Source organism: Heterodontus francisci, unplaced genomic scaffold (assembly GCF_036365525.1).
Source record: "Heterodontus francisci isolate sHetFra1 unplaced genomic scaffold, sHetFra1.hap1 HAP1_SCAFFOLD_61, whole genome shotgun sequence".
Classification (NCBI taxonomy): domain Eukaryota; kingdom Metazoa; phylum Chordata; class Chondrichthyes; order Heterodontiformes; family Heterodontidae; genus Heterodontus; species Heterodontus francisci.
The window spans coordinates 192,628-214,975 of NW_027141441.1; the positions used below are offsets into that span (position 1 = coordinate 192,628).

The window sequence follows — 22,348 nt, forward strand, 5'->3', positions numbered from 1 at the left end:
CCGCCACGTTCCGGAACGTCACGTCGAAGTATCCACTGCTGGGGAAATCCTGCAGGCAGAAGACGTCCGTCGCTTGAAATCCGCAGCAATCGAAGAGAAATTTCTTGATGAAGAAGGTGCGATCGACCGGTGCATCTCCTTCCTTGTCCTTCACGACCACCCGAACAGTGTTGCGCACTCCCTGGCCCGAAGCTCGAAAATTGGTTATAGCCATTTTACTCAAATTTCCCCCAGGATCAAAAGGCAATGATCATGGTCTCTTCTCAATCAAATAAGCACTGATAAGAACACATACTACACTTGCTGCAGATGTGTTTGCTCTGGATCACACTGGCATCCAGGAGCTCCCACATGCTGCAGCTGTGACACATCACCTGTCCTGTCATCCTTAACGTGTTTCAATTAACTACTTAATTATTTTATTCTATTGTTTATTTTATTGTATATTTTATTAAGCTTTCTACTAGTTTGTTTACTATTTTAAACATTAGGACTAAAATGGACCTTAATCACTTACCAGATACTCATCAAACATGCAGCTTTTTCCAAACCAATCAACTACCTGCTTGCATGTGATGTCACAGCTTACCAGATCCTCACCAAACAGCTCCTTCCACTGCACCGAAGCAAGAACCAAATCCTGGAAACTCACCCCAGCGGCTCTCTGTTTCCCTGCTCTCACTCTCCATTGTGATGTCACCCCTTGATTTTTTTACCCGTGCTCCGCTCCTGCCGTGCTCCTCTCTCTCTCGCTCTGTCTCTGAGTCGGTGCTTTTGACACACTTGTTAACTCTGTTCCGTTGTGCTCTTCTGTCTCTGGTCCAAAATCTGACTCTGGTGGGATTTGAATCCACAACCTTTGAATGCCTTCTTTATCATTATTTAGAAGTCCAACACGCTATCCATTGCGCCACAGAACCACACATACTTTGAACGACATCACCAAGGCCTTTGATCTTGTCAGCAGAGACTGACTCTTCAAACTGCGATGGAAACTCGGCTGCCCTCCTGAACTCTTGGGCATCATCTCTTCTTTCCACGAGAACATGCACAGTTCCATCAGTTACAATGGAGCAACATCAGACACTTTCAAGATCAGCAGTGGGGTAAAGCAGGGCTGCGCGCTGGCGCCAACTCTCTTAGGAAAAGAGGAACATAGGAGTAGGCCATTCAGCCCATCGAGCCTGATGATCATGGCTGATCATCTACCTCTATCTGCCCCTTTCCCGTGCTATCCCCATATCCCTTGATGTCATGAGTATCAAGATTTCTAACAATTTCTGTCTTGAACATGCTCAATGATTGAACTGCCACAGCTCTCTGGGGTAGAGAATTCCAATGATTCACCACCATCTGAGTGTAGAAATTCAACCCTATCTCAGTTTTAAATGGCCTACTCCTTATTCTGAGACTTGGTCCCCTGATTTTAGACTCAGCAACCAGGGCAAACATCCTATCCACATCCACACTGTCACACCCTGTAAGTTTCAATGAGATCACCTCTCATTCTTCGAAACTTTAAGGAATACAGGCCCAGTTTCAGTCCCACCATCCCAGGGATTAGTCTGGTGACCCTCTGTTTCACTCCCTCTATGGCAAGTATATCCTTCCTTAGATGAGGAGACCAAACTATACACAATACTCCAGCGCGGTTTCACCAAGGCTCTATACAATTGCAACAAGACATCTTTACTCCCGTTCTCAAGACGCCTCGTGTGAAGGCCAACATACCATTTGCCTTCCTAATTGATTGCTGCACCTGCACAAGAGCTTTTAGTGTCTCATGAACAAGGACACCCAGGTCCCTTTGGACATCAACACTTCCCAACCTCTCACCATTTAAGAAATACTCTGTCTTTCTGTTTATTCCACCAAAGTGGAAGTGGAGGGGTTATCGGTATCGAGGCTTCTTGGTCTGCGCTGGGCAGCCCAGAGTTTGCCGCACCTGTGGCAAATCTGGTCACATGGCAGCCAACTGCACTTATTCACACTTATTCACATTATATTCCATCTGCCATGTTCGTTTCCATTCACTTAGCCTCTCCAGGTTCCCTGGAAGCCTCTCTGCATCCTTCTCACAGCTCACACTTCACCTAGCGTTGTGTCATCTGCAAACTTGGAAATATTACATTTAATCCCCACATCCAAATCATTTATTTCGGTTGTTAACAGCTGTGGCTCCAACACTGATCCTTGCAGTACCCCAATAGTAACAGCCTGCCATCCTGAGGAGGGCCCGTTATTCCTGCTCTCTGTTTTCGGTCTGTTAACCAATTCTCAATCCACACCAGTATATTATCCCCAATCCTATGTGCTCTAATTTTGTTTACTCACCTCCTGTGTGGGACATTACCAAAGCATCCACTGGTTCTCCTTTATCTGTTCTACAGGTAACATCCTCAAAAAACTCAACGGGTTTTTTCAAGCCTGTTTTCCTTTTCATAAATCTATGTTGACTCTGCCCAATCATATCATTATTTTCTAACTGTCTAGTTATCACATCCTTTATAATTGGTGTATTCTTCTCCATGCTGCTATTGTACACTTTCAGTGACTCAGATGGGGGTGTTCACCTGTATATCAGAGCTGACGACAAGCTGTTCATCTTGGCAAGACTCCACTTGGACGTAGAGACTTGAACGTAGAGACTCCACTTTCCATCAACATTGACAACCTCACTTTGGAGGTTGTCAACAGTTCACATACCTTGGATCAACAATCACCAGCAATCTGTCCCTTGATGCTGAAATCAGCACCAGGATTGCCAATGCTGCAGCTGTCATGTCAAAGTTGAGAAGACGGGTGTGAACCGACAGCAAACTGACCGAAAATACAAAACTCCATGTGTACCAGGCTTGTGTTCTCAGCACCCTCCTTTATAGTAGAGAAGCATCAAAAACTTATACAAGCCAAGAAAAGCAGCTGAACAGCTTCCACCTCCACTGCCTCAGATGGATATTGGGCATCTCCTGGCAGGACAGAGTGCCGAATGAGGAAGTACACCAGCGTGCAGGGATCCGCAGCACGTTTGCCCTCTTGAGTCAGAGGCGGCTCTGTTGACTGGGCCAAATGAATGACAGTCACATTGCCAAATACATGCTCTGTGGTGAGCTTGCTATCAGCACAAGACCAACAGGTCAGGGAAAAAATCAAGTCATTTGGAGAGGTTTGAGTTAATTAAGGAGAGTGGGCATGGATTTATAAATGGAAGTTCATGCTTGATGAATCTAACTGCATTTTTTGATAAACTATCTGAGAAAGTTGATGAAGGGAATGCAGTGGATGTTGTTTATATGGATTTTACAAAAGCATTTTATAAAGTACCACATAAAAGGGTGGTTAACAAAATTGAGGTTCATGGATTAGGAGGGTCAGTGTCCATTTGGATAGGAAATTGGTTTAAGGACAGAAAACAGCGAGTCATATGAAATGGTTCTTGGTCAGACCGGAGGATAGTCGACAGTGGTGTTCCCCAAGGGTCAGTGCTAGAACCATTGCTTTTTTTTGCTACAGATTAATGACTTGGATCTTGGAATATCGAGTAGAATCTCAAAATATGCCGATGACACCAAACTTGGAGGAGTGGCAAACAGTGAGGATGATATGAACTGCCTGAAACAGGATAGTTATCGGCTAGTAGGATGGGCAGACAGGTGGCAGATGGAATTTAATAGTGACAAGTGTGAGGTGATGCATTTTAACAGAAGAAATAGGGAGAGGCAATATATACTCAATGCTACAGTTCTGAAGAGTGTGCTGGAATAGAGGGACCTGGAGTACATGTCCATCATTCTTTGAAGTTGGCAAGACATATTGCGAGAGTGGTTAGCAAAGCATGTGGGATCTTGGGCTTTATAAATAGAGCCATTGAGTACAAAAGCAGGGTTGTTATGCTGAACTCTGGTTCGGCCCCAATTGGAGTGTTGCATCCAGATCTGCTCACCAATCTTTCGAAAGGATGTGCGGATTCTTGAGAGGATGCAGAGGAGATTTACCAGAATAGTTCCAGGGATGGAGGGTTTTAGTTTCAAGGTTAGGTTAGAAAAACAGGGTTTTTTCTGCCTGTATCAAAGGAGATTGAGGGGAGAATGGATAGAGTTGTCGAAGGCGATGACAGTTTTAGATAAGTTGGCAAGGAAAAATTGTTCCCATTAACTATTGGTACAAGGACTAGGGGATTCAGATTGAAGGTTTTGGACAAGAGACGCAGGGGGAATGTGCGGAAGAGCTTTTTTACACAGTGATTGGTAATGATCTGTAACTCGCTGCCCCCGAGGGCGGAGGAAGTGGAGACAATCGTTGGTTACAAAAGGAATTTCGATGGGCATTTGAAGGAAATAAATTTACAGGGCTAGGGGGATCGAGCAGACGAGTGGGACTGACTGGATCGCTCCATGGAGAGCTGGCCTGTACTCGATGGGGCGAATGGCCTCCTTCTATACCACAAATGACCCAATGACTCGATGAGTCTATGTCACTCTCAGAATCAAGACAACAGAGTGACAGATTTAACACAACATTATAACATATGTTTGGTTTGACAAATTCAATAATAACTCGTCTCCACTCCTAGTATTTCTAAATCCCACACATTCACTATAATGTGAACAATTATTTCCTGTTGTGTCTCTCTCACATTTGTGAACTTCACTATATTGAAGTGAGGTGACATCTACTGGTGGGAAGCAAGAACTGCAATCAAGCAGCAGAAACTCCACAGTCTGTCAGGGTGAAAGAAACATTGCAATATGAGGAAATAGTGAAGTGGTTTGATCGGGTTGATGGAAACAAGATTCCACTTGTGGTATCGTATGAAGCAAGGGCCGGAAATATAAAATTGTCATTAATAAAAGAAATGAGGAATTCATGAAAAATGCATTTGCTTAGAGAATGGTTATAGAGATATACAGCACTGATATAGGCCCTTTGGCCCACTGAGTCTGCACTGACCATCAACCACCCATTTATACTAATCCTATGTTGACCCAGAATTCCCTACCACATCCCCACATTTCTCCTATCACCTACCCTGGGGCCAATTTACAACAGTCAATTTATCTATCAACCCACAAGTCTTTCGTTGTGGGAGGAAACCAGAGTACCTTGTGGAAGCCCACATAAACAACTTGCAAACTCCACACAGGCAGTATACAGAACTGAATCGGGGTCATTGAAGTTGTGAAGCTACAGTGCTCACCACTGCACCACCCTTAGAATGTGGATAGAGTAAAAAGTGAGATTGGATGGACAGAAGCAGTCTGAAAAGATGGCTCAAACAAAAGGTGAAAACCCTGAAATGTTAACTCTGTTTCTCTCTCCACAGATGCTGTCAGAGGTGCTGAGTATTTCCAGCACTTTCTGTTTTTATTTCAGCTTTGTAGGATATTGTTTTGATCTGAAAAAAATGCATGATCGGCTGTGGGTGCCAGTGAAATTCCACAGGAGCGAATAAAAACCATGCCAACGGTGGCTCTTGGGGTGTGATTCTCGCTTTGGGTATATAAGTGATTAATATGTGAGAGGTCCTGGGTTCAAATCCCAGATGACCCCTTCTCTGTTGCCATTTTTAGTTTAAGGTCATCGATTGCTTTCAGCCTTCCAGAAAGCGGAATCGATTTCCAAACTGAGCCTGCTTGAGGACCGGGGAACTGGATTCAAAGAGCTTGTCGACAAAATTGAAATGAACAAAATATACAGATTGTCAAGTGGGAATATAAGGTTGCAACAGTAACTAAAGGCCTGCTCGGGTCAGCAAATGAAACCCGACCCAAGCCTGACAGCACCACATCTGACCTGGTCCGAGTCCTTTCATTTTCCCGTGCCCGAACTGACCACCAGAATGTTCAGTTAAACTTGCTTCCGTTTTTCACTTTTTAAGCTTGTGCAGGTAAGGCAACAAAAACTGTAACTGGACTTGAAAGGTTGTTTAAATGTGCATTAAGATTAGAGCTACGTACCGGAGGTGATGAGCTGAAGATTGTTACCATTGACTTTAGTGATTGTGAGGTCACTAGTTAAAGAGAAAGTCATGGAGTTGTGCCCAGACAGGTTGTCCCACACTGTATTGATTAAAATATTGCCCGAAGGCTAGAAAATATCATTATACATTCCCTAGACTCCTGCTTTACAGGTTGAAATACTTTCTGCAAGCTTATCCAGAGAGCAGCTGAGATGCAGAGACCAGGAAGGTCTTGAGTGATTAATTATTATAAAATATACATTCTTATATTAAAGAGATTGTGCTCTACCTTCGATGGAATCGCTCACTGCAGACTAGTGCGGAGTGTTTCCCGCCTTGACGTCCTGGCTGTCACTGGATCTTGAGTCCAGGCCTCTGGATTACTGGTCCAGTAATCTTTGAAATTTCTCCCTTGATCTAATATTTTAATCTGGTAAGTCAGATTTTACAAAAATTAAATGATTTAAGACTGCTTCATGTTCAGCAGTGCCAAATGAATAAAGAAATTCAAATATATTCAAAATTATATATCAACTATTAAATACTAATGCCCAGCTTTGAATACAAAAAATGCCTCTAATTGTGTTCTGGTCTGGAATGGAATTCTTCAGTGTTTCTGTTTAGCTTGGATTGACTCATTGATTTTCTTGTTTTTCACTTTGTCGATGCCTTTGAATAATTGTGAATTCTTCTTCAGGGTGTCTTCTTTCACCAGGTAGTTCTGACCTCTGATGATGTTGATCTAATCAGCTTCAATTTGCTGATAGTTTTGGAAGTGAGCAGATTTCCTTTGCTTCAGTTTACAACATGGAACTTAGTCTGACGTGTGGACCCATGGGAGGATTTGAAAGCTGCCCTTGCATACAGTTGCCTCCATCCAAACAGAGGTACAGTAGAAGTGACATATTCAGTTCAGTCTGTCGATCATGGGACTTTTAATCTCAGGGTTGTGAGTTTGAGCGCCATTTAGTTTTTCCATTTTTTAGGCTTCATTAGCAGAGAGTACAAGGAGTGTTAGAAATGAAATTCAACAACAGTATGAGAAACGCTCTCTTTCATTCGGGACTCTTAACTCTCTGCAGCATCTCGCTGTGAAAGATTGAACTTTATCTCATTTCTTTTTCAGCTGGGAGTCAGTGCGGCTCAGTGGGACTTCTGGCTGTCTCCCACCTCACAATCCATCAGTGCTGAGAAAGCAATGGGAAATATTACTCATGGCTGAGTAAGCAGAGGACACCGATTTAAGGTGAATGGGAAAAGAACCAAAGGCAACATGAGGAAAAACCTTTTTTATGCAGCAAATGGTTAAGATCTGATATGTACTGCCTGAGAGTGTGACGGAGGAAGATTCAACCATAGCTTTCAAAAGGATATATGATAATTATCTGAAGGGAAAAAAAATTCAGGTTTTCATTGAATACATGAGGATGTGGCATGAGCTGAGTTGCTTGTGCAGAGAGGCAGCACAAGCACGATGAGCTGAAACCTCCTTTTGTGCTGTAAGTATTCTGTGATCTATGATTCTATACAAAGTGAAACCAACACTCACATCTGAGAAACTGACAGGTACAGTGTAAACCCCACACTAACAAACCAGCAAATGCCAGGGACAGAGTAAAACCAACAGTCCTAGACAAGAAACTGACAGATACTGTGTGAAACCCAAAAATCACTTATCAGGATTTGGCAGTTAATGTGTAAAAACCTCTCTTCAATATCCATACTGCAAGGTACAAAGACAATTAGGTCCAAACCCAGGCTCATACTTCGAAGACTGAGTGATAAAGAGCAAAACACAGACTCACCTACAAGAGGCTGACAAGTACAGAGAATAAAATAGAGGGGGTGCAGATTAAAAACACATGCATGTAACGGATACTGATAGGGATAGAATCAAACCCTTTCTCACACATGACACGAAAATTTGTGGTGTCGTAAATAGTGAGGAGGAAAGCCTTAGATTACAGGCCAATATAGATCGTCCGAGGCAGAGAATATAAGAGCAGGGAGGTTATGACGGAGCTGTATAAAATGCTAGTTAGGCCACAGCTGGAGTACTGTGTACTGTTCTGGGCACCACACTATAGGAAGGATGTGATTGCACTGGAGAGGGTGCAGAAGAGAGTCACCAGGATGTTGCCTGGGCTGGAGCATTTCAGCTATGAAGAGAGACTGAAAAGGCGAGGGTTGTTTTCCTTAGAGCAGAGAAGGCTGAGGGGAGATAAGATTGAGGTTTACAAAATTATGAGGGGCATTGATGGGTTAGATAGGAAGAAACATTTTACCTTAGCGGAGGGGTCAATAACCAGGTGGCATAGATTTAAGGTAAGGGGCAGGAGGTTTAGATGGGATTTGAGGAAAAAAATTTTACCCAGAGGGGGGTTGGAATCTGGAACGCACTCCCTGAAGAGGTGGTAGAGGCCGGAACCCTCACAACATTTAAGAAGTATTTAGATGAGCACTTGAAATGCTATAGCATACAAGGCTACGGGCCAAATACTGGAAAATGGGATTAGAATAGTTAGGTGCTTGATGGCCAGCACAGACACAATGGGATGAAGGGCCTGTTTCTGTGCTGTATAACTCTATGACTCTATATCTGAAACTGATAGTTCTGGACAAAAGCTGATGTTCACATAATGTTGTTGACAGATATGTGGTGAAACTCACATTTTTTTTATTTCCAAAATATACTATATTCATAAAAATCTGTAAAAATTACATTCCCAAACAGTTTAAAACAGCATCAAGTCAAAGAATACAAACAGTGCAAAGGTGATCAGTTACCTTCTGTACAATCATGGGTTGCCTCACAACCCTTCCATTTCATTGTCATGCCATATACATTTTTACATTTACAGCACACAAAATTTCTCCGATACAGTTCGAGGGGTTTCCCATGGATCCAGCCCCTCAGTTCAGCTTGGTGGGGGGACCTTACACTGTGGTCTTTCCCCATTGAGCCTTTGCTGCGGCTGCCCCAAGCTTTTGTGCGTCCATCAGCACATAGTCCTGGACCTTGGAATGTGCCAGTCTGCAACATTCGGTGATGGACAACTCTTTTCGCTGGAAGACCAGCAAGTTTCGGGCAGACCAAAGGGCGTCTTTCACCGAATTGATAGTCCTCCAGCAGAAGTTGATGTTTGTCTCGGTGTGCGTCCCTGGGAATAGCCCGGAGAGCACAGACTCCTGTGCTACAGAGCTGCTTGGGATGAACATCGACAAAAACCACTGCATCTCTTTCCACAAAGTTAACTCACATAGCAATAGCAGAAACAGTCACAAACCAAAAACTGAAACATACAGAGTAAAAACCCACATTCTCACACCAGAAATTCACGGCTACAAAGTGAAGCTGACTCTCTCCTCCCAGGCACTGACAGGTACAAAAGAAAACACGCACTAACATACCAGGAAATGAAATGTAGGAAATAAAACCTGATTATCATGTCAGAGATTGGCATTAATGACAGTTGTGGTACCCAGAATGCTCTGCGCTCCAGAATTTGCCTTGTCTCTGATAAGGAGCAGGCGCGGTAGTGGCTGAGCTCCATCTGCAGCTGGAGCGGAATATTCACAAAGTGCAGGGAGACCGCGCCCGTAGCGGGTGCACACAGCTGGAGCAGGGCGTCAAAGCCACAATAGGATGGAACAATCCCGTTTGTGTCCCTGCGGGTGGCGGTGAAGCTTTTCCCTGTGAGGCGTCCCGAAACTGCCCGCCAGCAAGGTCAACTGGTCAGAGAGCGTCTGGAAATGGATAGGAATTGGGGATTGGGCAGGGATCGTCTCAAAATGAATAAGAATTGGGGATTTGGCAGGGAGCGTTTTTTTATCCGTTCGTGGGATGTGGGCGTCGCTGGCTCGATCTCAGCTGCAGTAATGTGTCCTGTTCTGGGCACCAGGTTTCAGAAAGGACATCAAAGCTTTTGAGACAGTTCGGAGGAGATTTACGAGAATGATACCAGAGATGAGGGGTTTCAGTTCTCTGGACAGGGTGGTGAAGCTGGGATTGTTGGCCAAAAAATGTCAAGGGGAGGTGAGGAGAGATCTTTTTACCCAGTAACTGATTCGGATTTGGAATGAATTGTCTGACAGGGTGCTGGAAACAGATTCAATTATAACTTTCATAAAGGAATTGGACAAATATTTAAAAGTGAATTTCTCCAGGACTATGGGGAAATAGGCAGTGGGTTGGACTAATTGCATCATTTTTTTCACAGATTCAGCACAGGCACAAAAGACCGATTGGCCTCCTTCTGTGCTGTATGATTCTATGAAATAGTGACAGTCAGGGCAAGTCTGTATAAGAAGGAGAAATGGAGACAGGTCAGGGAGAGCACATCACCAAAACTGGGAGATACTACATTGGACAGGGAGGGTCGGAGGGGGAGAGAGCACGTACATACAGTCAGAATCAGCACCTTCAGGGGAGGAGAGAGAGAGGAACCAGTGAGTGTAGAACTGAACCCAGCCAGAGTCAACCTGCTGAAACACCAGTGAGTTCACACTGGGGAGAGATCATTCACCTGCTCCGTGTGTGGGAAGGGGTTCACTCAGTCATCCAACCTCACTGAACATCAAGTTGTTCACACTGATCAGAGACCTTTTCAATGTCCTGACTGTGAGAAGAGCTTGAAAAGCAGTAATGATCTGCTGAAACACCAACACATTCACTCTGGGGAGAGGCCGTTCCCCTGCCATGTGTGTGGGAAGGGATTCACTCAGTCATTCAATCTGCTGCAACATCAGCAAGTTCACATGTAACTGCAGGGGTTGGATTCTGCTGTTGTTGCTGCTATTCATCACTTTCAGAGACAAAGTTGGGTCTTACTTTATAACCAGTGTAGTCCAGAGCAAAAGCGTCTTCTTAATGTTGAGATAAACGGGAGAAGAAACCGGGAAGTGGCGGCGAGGATGGGGGAGGTGCTGCACCATCACTTTAATGGTGCACCCTCCCTCCCCCGGGGTCCTTGCTGCACGTCCGCCAGGCCTGGCAGCTCTGATTGGGGTCGTGAGAGCCCCTGAGACTCGGTGCAGCTGAGGCTGCGCTCACCCCCGCTCAGCTCTGTTGTGATATTTAAAATACGAAAGGCCTGTTGGACTGAGAGCTGATCTGGAATTTCGAAAGCAGCATTACTGGAGGCTCATTGCTGCTCAGCACAATCTCACCCCCGATCCTGGGAATTGTTGATTCTACACCCTGTAGTTCAGTTCTTCACTTAACTAGAGGGGGAGATGTGTGAGCAGAAAAACAGAGCAAATTAAAAAAACACAGCTGGACAGATGTGCAACAGGTCAATCCACTGTTACAATAACTCCATCACTGACTCCCTCCTGACAGTAACCTGCCCTTTCACAGAGACTGTGGGTGGCTCTGAAAAGAGCCTTTGGTTTATTAGATGACATTTTGGCTGCTTTACTTTTTCTGGGAGCTCTGAGCGCTGGTTTTCTTGGGCAGCAGCAAGGCCTGGATATTAGGCAGCACCCCGCCCTGAGCGATGGTCACGTCTCCCAGCAGCTTGATGAGCTCCTCGTTGTTGCGGACGGCCAGCTGCAGGTGTCTGGGGATGATGCGGGTCTTCCTGTTGTCCCGGGCCACGTTACCGGCCAGCTCGAGGATTTCAGCGGTCAGATACTCGCGCATTTTGCAGCGCCAACATCATCACATTTCTGCAACAAATCCATCTTCGTGCATGCGTGAGAAAGCGTCATTGGGTATCTAGTCACCCCATCCCCCCACCACTTGGCTGGAGGAAGTGGCTGAATGGGAGATTTTGAAGCTGTAGCTCTCCCCCCTCGGCAACTCACTCCAGGCCTCGACGATTCCCCCCCTCAGCCGCTCGCTCCAGACCTCGCTGCTCCCCCACCCCCCACTCCCCTGGCCAGTTGTTCCTCGCTTCGCACCACCCCACTCTCTGGCCACTCGCTCCAGGCCGTGCCGCTTCCCTCCTCTCAGCCACTCACTCCTACGTCGCCCTGTCACTCCTTGCGGCCCTCCTGCTTCTACAGGTGGCGCCTGGTGAAGAAATGTGGGAGCGAGTGTCACGGCCAGAGCTAGCAGCTGTGGGCTGGGCTGGGACAGGGTGGGGGGTGGGGGTGCGGAGAGCGAACAGCCAGAGTGCGGAATTTCGCCAGTCGGGAGGAGGGGAGAAAGCGAGTTGCAGAGGGGGGAGAGTGGTCAGTGGGGTTGGAGCTAGTAGCTGCGTTCGGGTGAAGTCAGTCCTGGTCAGTTATATAAACAAATCACAATAACGAATTGGCAGCACATTTTATCCTCTGCCCGATTTTCCTTTCCATCGATCGGGGTGCTAATTCACTATCTTCCAATGGAAATTCAATCATAAAATTCCTTTTGTATTTAATAGGATTACTGAAATGTTAAATGGATCTGAGGATTGCAGTTAGTATTAGCAAACGCACCCGAGTGAATTAGCACCCCAATCGATGGAAAAGAAAATCGGGGAAAGTATAAAATGTGCTGCCAATTCGTTATTGAGATTCGTTGAGTAATTCGATTCTGCCCAACACTGAAATTGGCGGCTTTTTTGAATTCAACCTTTCTGCCAGGATGACAATTTAAGCCAATGATTTGCTGTATTTTCTAATTCGAGGCTCGGCAATTGGTTAAGACAAACGAATGGGAAGAGGGTGACCAATCAGAAGTGGGCACTGGATAGCGCGGGCTCAAACTGCGGGAATTCCAGGTCCCTGAATGAATGAGCTGAAACTGATCAGTTTCACAAACCCTGTCAGTTTCAGTGCAGGAAACACCGTCTCGGGGGAAATAACATCACAAGTGGGTCTGGTTCCAGTGTCCGATTTAACGGCTGCTGCAAAACTCCCGGATTCCCTCATTGCAGCGAAATCATTTTGAAATTCTATGAAAACAATGAGTGATTCTGGAGGAGTGATGTGGCTTTTCACTGAGGGTATGTGTGGACTGGGGAAATAACTAACTGTAGAGCCTCGGGCACTGTTTACACAGCCCGTTTAGAAAATCAAAACCACTGCACATCCTTGCTGCAAATGAAATGTCAAATTTGGGGATTCTAGTTTTGTATCTCGAACACAGCACAGACTTATTCCAGACAGTTCTAAACAGCCTATCCCAGCTCCCGTTTCTAGGTCACTGCTCTCTCTGTGAGGCGGTGGGTGGCTCTTAGAAGAGCCTTTGTTGTGTTTGCTGGAAAGGGTCGAGTTGTTCAGCCGCTGAATCCGCAGAGAGTGCGGCCCTGCCGTTTCAGAGCGTACACCACATCCATGGCAGTGACCGTCTTGCGCTTGGCGTGTTCAGTGTAGGTGACCGCATCCCTGATCACATTCTCCAGGAAAACCTTCAACACCCCGCGAGTCTCCTCATCGATCAAACCCGAGATCCGCTTGATCCCGCCACGGCGAGCCAGGCGGCGGATTGCTGGTTTGGTGATGCCCTGGATATTATCAGGAAGCACTTTGCGGTGCCGCTTTGCTCCGCCTTTGCCCAGTCCTTTCCCTCCTTTACCTCTGCCAGACTTTCTTTTATTAATTTCCAAAATATACTTTATTCATAAAAATCAGTAAAAAAAAAATACATTACAAAACAGTTCCAAAAAGCACCAAGTCAAACAATACAAAGAGTGCAAAGGAGATCAGTTTCCTTCAATACAGGAGTGAGTTGCCTCACAACCCTTCCATTTCATTGTCATGCCATGTACATTTTACAGCAAACAAATATTTTCTGGCTACAGTTCGAGTGGTTTCCCATGGATCCAGCTCCTCCGTTCAGCTTGGTGAGGGGACCTTACACTGTGGTCTTTCCACATTGAGCCTTTGCTGCGGCTGCCCCAAGTTTTAGTGCGTCCCTCAGCACGTAGTCCTGGACCTTGGAATGTGCCAGTCTGCAACATTCGGTCATGGACAACTCTTTGTGCTGGAAGACTAGCAAGTTTCGGGCAGACCAAAGAGCGTCTTTCAACGAATTAATAGTCCTCCAGCAGCAGTTGATGTTTATCTCGGTGTGCGTCCCTGGGAACAGCCCATAGAGCACAGACTCCTGTGCTACAGAGCTGCTTGGGATGAACCTCGACAAAAACCACTGCATCTCTTCCACACCTGCTTTGCAAAGACACATTCCAGAAAGAGGTGGGCAACGTCTCTTTTCCACCACAGCCACCTCGAGGGCCGCGTGTGGATGGGGTGAGACTTCGGGTGTGCAGGAAGGATCTGACAGGGAGGGCTCTTCTCACCATCAGCCAGGCTACATCTTGGTGCTTGTTTGAAAGTTCTGGTGATGAGGCATTCTGCCAGGGGACCATCCGACAGGATCCACAATCTCCTTTTCCCGTAGGGCCTTGAGGATATTCCGTGCAGACCACTGCCTGATGGATTGGTGGTCAAAGGTGTTTTTCCACAGAAACTTTTCCATGAAGGATAGGCAGTATGGCACAGTCCAACTGGATGGAGCATTCCGCGGGAATATGACCAGGCCCATCCTTTGCAACACTGGGGACAGATAGAACCACAGCACGTAGTGACACTTGAAGTTTGCAAACTGGGGCTCGACACACAGCTTGATGTAGCCGCACACAAAGGTAGCCATAAGGATGAAGGCGACGTTGGGTACATTTTTCCCGCCCTTATCCAGAGGTTTGAACATCGTGTCCCTCCGGACTCGGATCATTTTGGATCCCCAGATGAAGCGGAAAATGGCTCAGGTGATCGCCACAGCGCAGGAATGCGGTATGGGCCAGACCTGCACCACGGACAGCAATGTGAGCGCCTCGCACCTGATGACCGGGTTCTTACCCATAATGGAGAGAGATCGCTGCTCCCACATGCTCAGCTTCTGTTGTACCCTGGCTACTCGCTGCTTCCAGGTTTTGGTGCACGTCTCAGCCCTTCCAAACCATATCCCCAGCACCTTCAGGTAATCTGACCGAACGGTGAAGGGGACAAAGGATCGGTCAGCCGAGTTCCCAAAGAACATGGCCTCGCTCTTGCCGTGTTTAACATTGGCTCCCAAGGCCAGTTCGAGCTGGTCGCAGATGCTCATCACTCTGCGCACAGACAGTGGATCCGAGCATAAAACGGCGACGTCATCCATGCACAGGGAGGTTTTAACCTGAGTGCCTCCGATGCCTGAAATTGTCACCCCTCTGATGCTCGCATTCTTCCTAATAGACTCAGCAAAGGGTTCAATACTGCAAACAAACAAGACAGGGGAGAGAGGACAGCCCTGTCTGACTCCAGATTGGATCGGGAAACTTTCTGATTCCCACCCATTGATTGAGACTGCACTACTGATGTTTGTGTAGAGTAGTTTGATCCAATTGCAGATTCCCTCCCCAAACCCCATTTTGGAATGCACATCCATCATGTTAGTGTGCGATATCCTGTCAAAAGCCTTCTCCTGGTCCAGGCTGATGAGGCAGGTGTCCACCCTCCTGTCCCGTACATAGGTGATCATATCCCTGAGTAGCGCAAAGCTATCAGAGATTGTCCTGCCTGGTATAGTATAGGTCTGATCAGGGTGAATCACCAACTCCAGAGCAGACTTGAATCGACTGGCTATGTCTTTTGACAGAATCTTGTAGTCAGCATTAAGCAGAAATTGGGCCACCAATTTCTGATTTCTGTCCTCTCCCCCTTCTGCTTGTCGATGAGGGTGATGATGCCTTTCCTCATGGATTCTAACATGCTGCCAGCCTGGAGCATACTCTTGTTTACTGGCAGACATGTTGATTCTTTCCTCAAATCAGTGCACAATAAAAGAGACTGATTCTGTCAGGCTCCTTTTTATACAGGCCACCTGGACATAGCTGAGAAAGGCAGAGTGAGAGCAGGGAGGGAAGGAGACAAGAGTGAAGATTAAACAGAGAGCTAGATGGAGGAGACACCCAGAGTGACAGACAGAGAGAGAACGGCCCCTCATCTTTCAGCTCCACCTCCAGTTTCCTCCGGGCTGCCAATTTCAAACACTTTATTAACAGCAGAACCAAAACCCAGCTCTCCACACAAACCCTTCCAGACTCGGCCTTCATAGTCAAGGCTTTCCAGAAAGCCGGAGCTTTTAAATATGGTCCCGATGCAATTAACACTCAGTAATATTCCCACCTAAACACAGTCCATTCTTTTCTAAGAAACCTCCTCAGTAACATCACCATTTCCTCACACATCCGCTTCCTGCAGTTTACAAACACCTTACTGCAGCTGTTTGGGGAATCTCCTGTGTTAAGATTGGAGTTGGAAAGCGGCCTTTACCCGGCAGTGTTATCGTCTCACACTGAATCTGCCAGACATCCTGTTCTCTTTATTGCGAGAGAGAAAGCACGGATTTAGGAAATGCTCATTTGAAATGATCTCTATTGAGAACGAGCCCGGCCGTGGGACAGGTATTCCAGTGCAAAGAGCTGTCCATGACCGAGTGTTGCAGACTGGCACATTGCAACGTCCAAGACTATGTGCTGTGGGACGGCATTAAAGCTTGGGGAAGCCACCATGGAGACTCAATGGGGAAAGGCTGCAGTCTGAGGCCCTAGTAGGCCATAGTACAGTGAGGGGCTGGAACCTGTGTAAAACCCCTCGGGCTGTTTGCACCAGAGAATGTTTGATGTGTAATGTAAATACTGTAAATATAACCTGTGCAGGCAGGGATAGTGAGATACATCATGTACATTATTGAAGGAAACTGATCTGTATTGTACCTTATGTAATATTAAATTTGAACTGCTTTGCAATGTAATTGCACAAATTATATGAATAAAATACATATTGTGCAAAAGAGAGCAGCTTTCCTGTCAACACACACCTTTTCTCAGGGCACAACTTTCCTGTGATCTTGTCACACCCAACTTCGCTCTATATCTTCTGACACACACACTTTACAGTCTGTCATTTCCAAAAACAAGCATTCTAAAATCAAAAGATCTTTTGTTTATTTCTCCTTTCTTTTCATTTCTCCTCTATTCTTCTCAATCATTCCCTTCAACAGTCCTATTCAGATCAAGGTGGAATGTGAATAGTGTCACAACTCACCTGACACTATTATTACCCTTCTTTTCTCTTGTCTCATTCAATGGGAAAGTTTTATTCACCAGTCTGTTGCTGTTTTACACTCTTGCCATACCATCTGGTATTGCATCCATCTGAATTCTGTGCTTTCATGGCCTTACATATCTTTTCCTCTTCCGGATGATTTGTTTGCTTCAGTTCCATTCAACCAGGCTGGACCACAGGGAAGCTTAGAACCTTTGCCTTGGACAGGTCCACGTTGATCCATTACATTCAGAATCACCTCCGTGAAATAACTCCATAGTACAACGACAGTAACCACACAGAATCTGCTTCAAACACTCCTCCACATTTTATCTGTTCTGACCGTCAACACCTCCAGCTCTTTTGTTTAAGTGGAACCCATCAGGTGTGTATAGGCTCCTTCGATTCTGAAAGCTGCAGCACTGGTTCAGGGAATTCAGCCCTGTTTCTCTACTCGAAAGGATCAGCCATGCTTGATCTGCCTCGTATTTTGCTTTTATTGCAACGTTACAAGACCTCCAATCCTCTGGCACCACACCTGTATCCAGTGAGGGATTGGAAAATGATGGTCAGACCTTCCACTGTTTCTTAAAAGCAAAATACTGCGGATGCTGGAAATCTGAAACAAAAACAAGAAATGCCGGATTCACTCAGCAGGTCTGGCAGCATCTGTGGAAAGAGAAGCAGAGTTAACGTTTCGGGTCAGTGACCCTTCTTCGGAACTTCGGAGTTCCGAAGAAGGGTCACTGACCAGAAACGTTAACTCTGCTTCTCTTTCCACAGATGCTGCCAGACCTGCTGAGTGAATCCGGCATTTCTTGTTTTTGTTCCACTATTTCTTCCCTGGCTTCTTTAAACAGCCTGGGGTACATTTCATCTGGTCCTGATGAATTATCCACATTCAAGGATGCTCATCCCATTAAGACTTCCTCTCTCCTTAAGTTATCACGTCCAATACTTCACACTCCTCCTCCTTAATAACAATATCTGCATCACCCTCTCATTCGGGAAAACAGTAAAGTATTCATTAAGGATATTGGCAACATCTTCCACCCCGATACAAAGGTTACATTTTTGATCTTTTGTGTGCCCTGCTGTTTGTTTAGTTGCCTCTTACTCTAATGTTTTAATGCAACATCTTTGGGTCCATTGTTATTTTGTTTGTCCATGTTCTTTCCTGCTTTTTCTTTGCTTTTTGCCGCTGCTCCCAAACGCCTCCAGTTCAGTCAAAACACAACTTGTCAGAAGTGGGATTCGATCCCACGCCTCGACTGGAGACTGCAACCTGAACGCAGCACTTCAGACCGCTCGACCATCCTGACTGCCGGCGATGCACTATCAATGCTAAGGAAATTATTCATTCTTTGTGAAAGTATTTGTGAGATTGTGGAAATGTCTGGAAGAGGAAAGACCAGCGGGAAAGCTCGGGCCAAGGCCAAGTCTCACTCCTCCCGGGCTGGACTGCAGTTCCCGGTGGGCCGTGTTCACAGGCTCCTGAGAAAGGGTAACTATGCTGAGCGTGTGGGTGCCGGAGCCCCGGTCGATCTGGCTGCTGTGCTCGAGTATCTGACCGCTGAAATCCTCGAGCTGGCCGGTAACGCGGCCCGTGACAACAAGAAGACCCGCATCATCCCCAGACACCTGCAGCTGGCCGTCCGCAACGACGAGGAGCTCAACAAGCTGCTGGGAGGAGTGACCATCGCTCAGGGCGGGGTGCTGCCTAATATCCAGGCCGTGCTGCTGCCCAAGAAAACCAGCACTCAAGAGCTCCCAGAAAAAGTAAAGCGGCCAAAATGTCATCTAATAAACCAAAGGCTCTTTTCAGAGCCACTCACAGTCTCTGTGAAAGGGCTGGTTACTGTCAGGAGGGAGTCAGAGATGGAGTTATTGGAACAGTGGATTGACCTGTTTCACATCTGTCCAGGTGTGTTTTCAGTTCCCTCTCTGGATTTCGCTCTGTTTCTCTGCTCACACATCTCCCCCTCTAGTTAAGTGAAGAAGTGAACTACAGGGTGTCAGAATCAACAATTTAATAAATCCCGCTGCATTCGATTTGATAAATCCCGAGATTATCCCGGCACATTAACGGGAACTGGTTCGGAGCTGATGAATTAATTTAATAATGGAAGTGTCTGGGTTAATTCTCTGTTTTTCATTTGGACAGTTTGAATTGTGTTTTTTTTTCTCTCTGGTGATCTGAGCGCCGCTTCTCAATGAGAATCTGCTCCCGGAACAGAGTAAATGCAGGAAGGAAGAGGCCATTCTCGGGCTGTGTGTTTCTCTCCTAACCTGATCTGTTTAGACCGCACTGTTCCCAGAGGACGGAATCAGTGCGAGTTGTGCACACACAGGAGCTGAGTCTACTGCAGCGCTTTAATATGTACCTTCTCCCCGGCCCTCCCTATTCTCCGGACACAGAGCTGTCTGTTTCCCCCGGCGGCGGGAGAGAGTCGGGGATTCTCTCCCCGCAGTGTCAGGGTCTGCAACACCGGGGAACTGGCGGTTTCAGTCAGAGTGACCGAGCTGCCTTACATATCCTGTGTACTAATCTCCAATGGATTCAAATATTAGTGAACTCATTGGGTAATGTTTGTAAATAACCCTCATGTGAACTGACCCGGCTCCATTAATGCCTTCCAAATAAAACTGCGATCCATTTCTTTTCCCCAAATGCCAGCTAACGGATCCCAGGAGCGGGGTTGAGATTGTGCTGAGCAGCAATGAGTCTCCGGTAATGCTGCTTTCTAAATTCCAGATCAGCTCTCAGTCCGACAGGCCTTTCGGGAAAGTGATGTGACAAAACAGAAACCATGTGGCCGCCCCTCCAATCTAATGGGTTTGATGATGAACAGAGATGGCAGCTCTTTCCTTTGCTGATTTGGTGGCTCTAAAAAGAGCCCTTGTTACACTTGTTACTGAAGCTGGGTTTTAGGTGCGTTCCCCGCGGATGCGGCGGGCCAGCTGGATGTCTTTGGCCATGATGGACCGGGATCATTCTGGTGAATCTGCTCATTTTCCGGCAGAAGCATCAGTCGCTGTTTGAACTGTTTAAAGTCAGGGATGTATTAGCAGCCAGAAAGTGAAGGGCAGTTCATTGCTCCCTGCAGCATTATCCGCCTCTTTCAGGAGAAAAGATCAGAAACCGCTCGTTTCTGTCAGTCCCCGAGAAGCCTGTGAGAAGCGGTTAGTCGCTAATTTGTTCCTTTTACAGAGTGGAAGCTGATATTTGTCCCGTTTTAAATTGCTGAACCGGACCTTCCTCCCGCCGCTTACAGTTAACAGATTGACAAATGAAAACGATTCCTAAAATCGCGTCAGGATTTTGTGACGGTAAATACAGTAAAACAGAACATAAAATGAGAGGTTTTAAAATTGTTGCCTGAAAATTGAAATTTTCCATCACTTCAATTCCTTCCTGCTCTGGAATTGCCGGGCTTTTTCCAATTGGAAATTCTAAGCCAATGAGAACTTCTATTTACTTATATGTGATTCTCCTATTGGTTAAGAATTGGATTGAGAAGCGGGTGACCAATCAGAGACAGAGTCAAACTGTGGGGATTCCAGGCCCCCAGGAACTGAGCTGAAACTGTTCAGATTGACAAACCCTGGCAGTAGCTTCACACATTGGACACTTCACACTGAGTCATTCAAGGGCTGGTGTGAGAGAAGCTTCAGATCCTGTCATTACTCTCTGACTCATTATTCATCCAGAACCAAACAATTAGTAAATGTGAAGCAGTGAAGAGACTTTTCACTCTCACTGCAGAATGTGTCATCTGGGGAAATAAGGAACTATTATATTCGGAGATTCCAGGTACATTCCTCCCTGAACAAATCCATTCCTAACATTCCCGATCACAGCCTATCCCAGCTCCTGTTGTCACCCGACTCCAGCTGAATTGGAGAAACTCATGTGTTGGGGTTTGAGTTGTGAGGTGGGGTTTCTCCGCCAGTGTTACTGTCTTACAAACTCTCCCCCTGAATTTGTGAACTGAGACTGCACCGAACACATCCCCAGTTAGAGTGAGGGCCGGATATCCCTCTGTTTTATTACAGAGAGTGGGGAAAGGGCTGGGTGGAGGGGAGTCACCAGGGATCCTGGATTTAATCCAAATCATTTCCATGTGGAATCTGCAGGCGGGGCCGGGACAGGGATCATTTGATCAGGGGATCAGCTCTTTCCTGAGAGATGTGGGTGGCTCTGAGAAGAGCCTTTGTGTTCAGATGTTTACAAGTTTCCCGCGCTTTCACTTCTTTCCAGACCCTGCTTTCTGAGACTTCGCTGCTTTCGGCTTGACCTTGCTCTTCCATGTCTGCACTTTCTTCAGCGCCTTTCCGCCCGCCGCACTCTTGCCTTTTTTGACCTTCTTCGCAGGAGACTTTTTCTGAAGCACTGCTTTCTTCACCGCCTTATTTGGCGTTGCCGCCGCCTTGCTGCTCGTTTTCTTGGCTGTTACTTTCTTTGTTGTCACTTTCTTGTCTGCTGGTTTCTTCACTAAAGATTTATTGTCTGCTGGTTTCTTCACTGAAGATTTCTTGTCTGCTGGTTTCTTCACTAAAGATTTCTTGGCTGCTGGTTTCTTCACCTTCTTTCCCACTTTTCCCTGGGTTTTCCTTCTTGCTGATTTTGAAGGAGCCGGAGGCGCCCTGTCCCTTGCTCTGCACCAGGGAGCCTTTGTTCACATTCCTCTTGATACTTTGCTTGATCTGGGTCTTGAGCTTCTCCTGAGCGGTGGCAGACCTGCAAGGAATCAACTACCAGCTAGCGTATAAAGCGAGACCAAGGCTCAGGGCCTTCAGTTACCTGGAGGGGAGTCGGACAGGCAGCGGATCCTGTGAGGAAGCACAATCCAGGAAGGATGAGAAGGTCATTGTCAGGGTACAGAGGAGATTAAGTTAAAGATTTACCAGTTTATAAGCAAGCGCAGAGCCAAGGAACGGTGCTGGGGCAGATCAAATAATAGGAAGCTGTGATCAGTTGGAAGGCAAGAGTGATTAAATGACAGAAGAGATGATGGTGCAAGGCAAAAGTCAGGGAAAGAATAAGCAACATTTCGTAAGCACAGATACCAGGAGTGGGGTTTGAACCCACGCAGACACATGTCTATTGGATTTTAAGTCCAACGCCTGAACCACTCGGCCATCCTGGCACATTGACCCACCACTGAAAATGAAATTTAATGTGATCCGGGTGCCATCTGGCCTTTTCCAATATAAAGTTATGACTCCTCTCCCATGCAAAATTGGACCCTTCATTATTTATGAACCTCAATCGGATCACCCCTCAGTCTAGGTTTCTCTAAGGTGTAGGGTCCCAACTCTTTTAGTCTAACTTGATAACCAAGATGTCTTATACTGGGAATTCGTCGAATGTCT

At 46.3% G+C, this 22,348-nt stretch overlaps 2 non-coding genes across 2 annotated transcripts; both read right to left on the reverse strand.

The window, feature by feature from the left end:
• Positions 1 to 829: 829 nt before the first annotated feature.
• On the reverse strand, positions 830 to 920 carry trnar-ucu (transfer RNA arginine (anticodon UCU)). Its single transcript is given in 2 exon segments — positions 830 to 865; positions 884 to 920. It is a non-coding gene; the product is annotated as a tRNA-Arg (tRNA).
• Positions 921 to 22,039: 21,119 nt separating this feature from the next.
• trnal-uaa (transfer RNA leucine (anticodon UAA)) lies at positions 22,040 to 22,122 on the reverse strand. The gene has a single exon. It is a non-coding gene; the product is annotated as a tRNA-Leu (tRNA).
• Between the last annotated feature and the right edge of the window lie 226 nt (positions 22,123 to 22,348).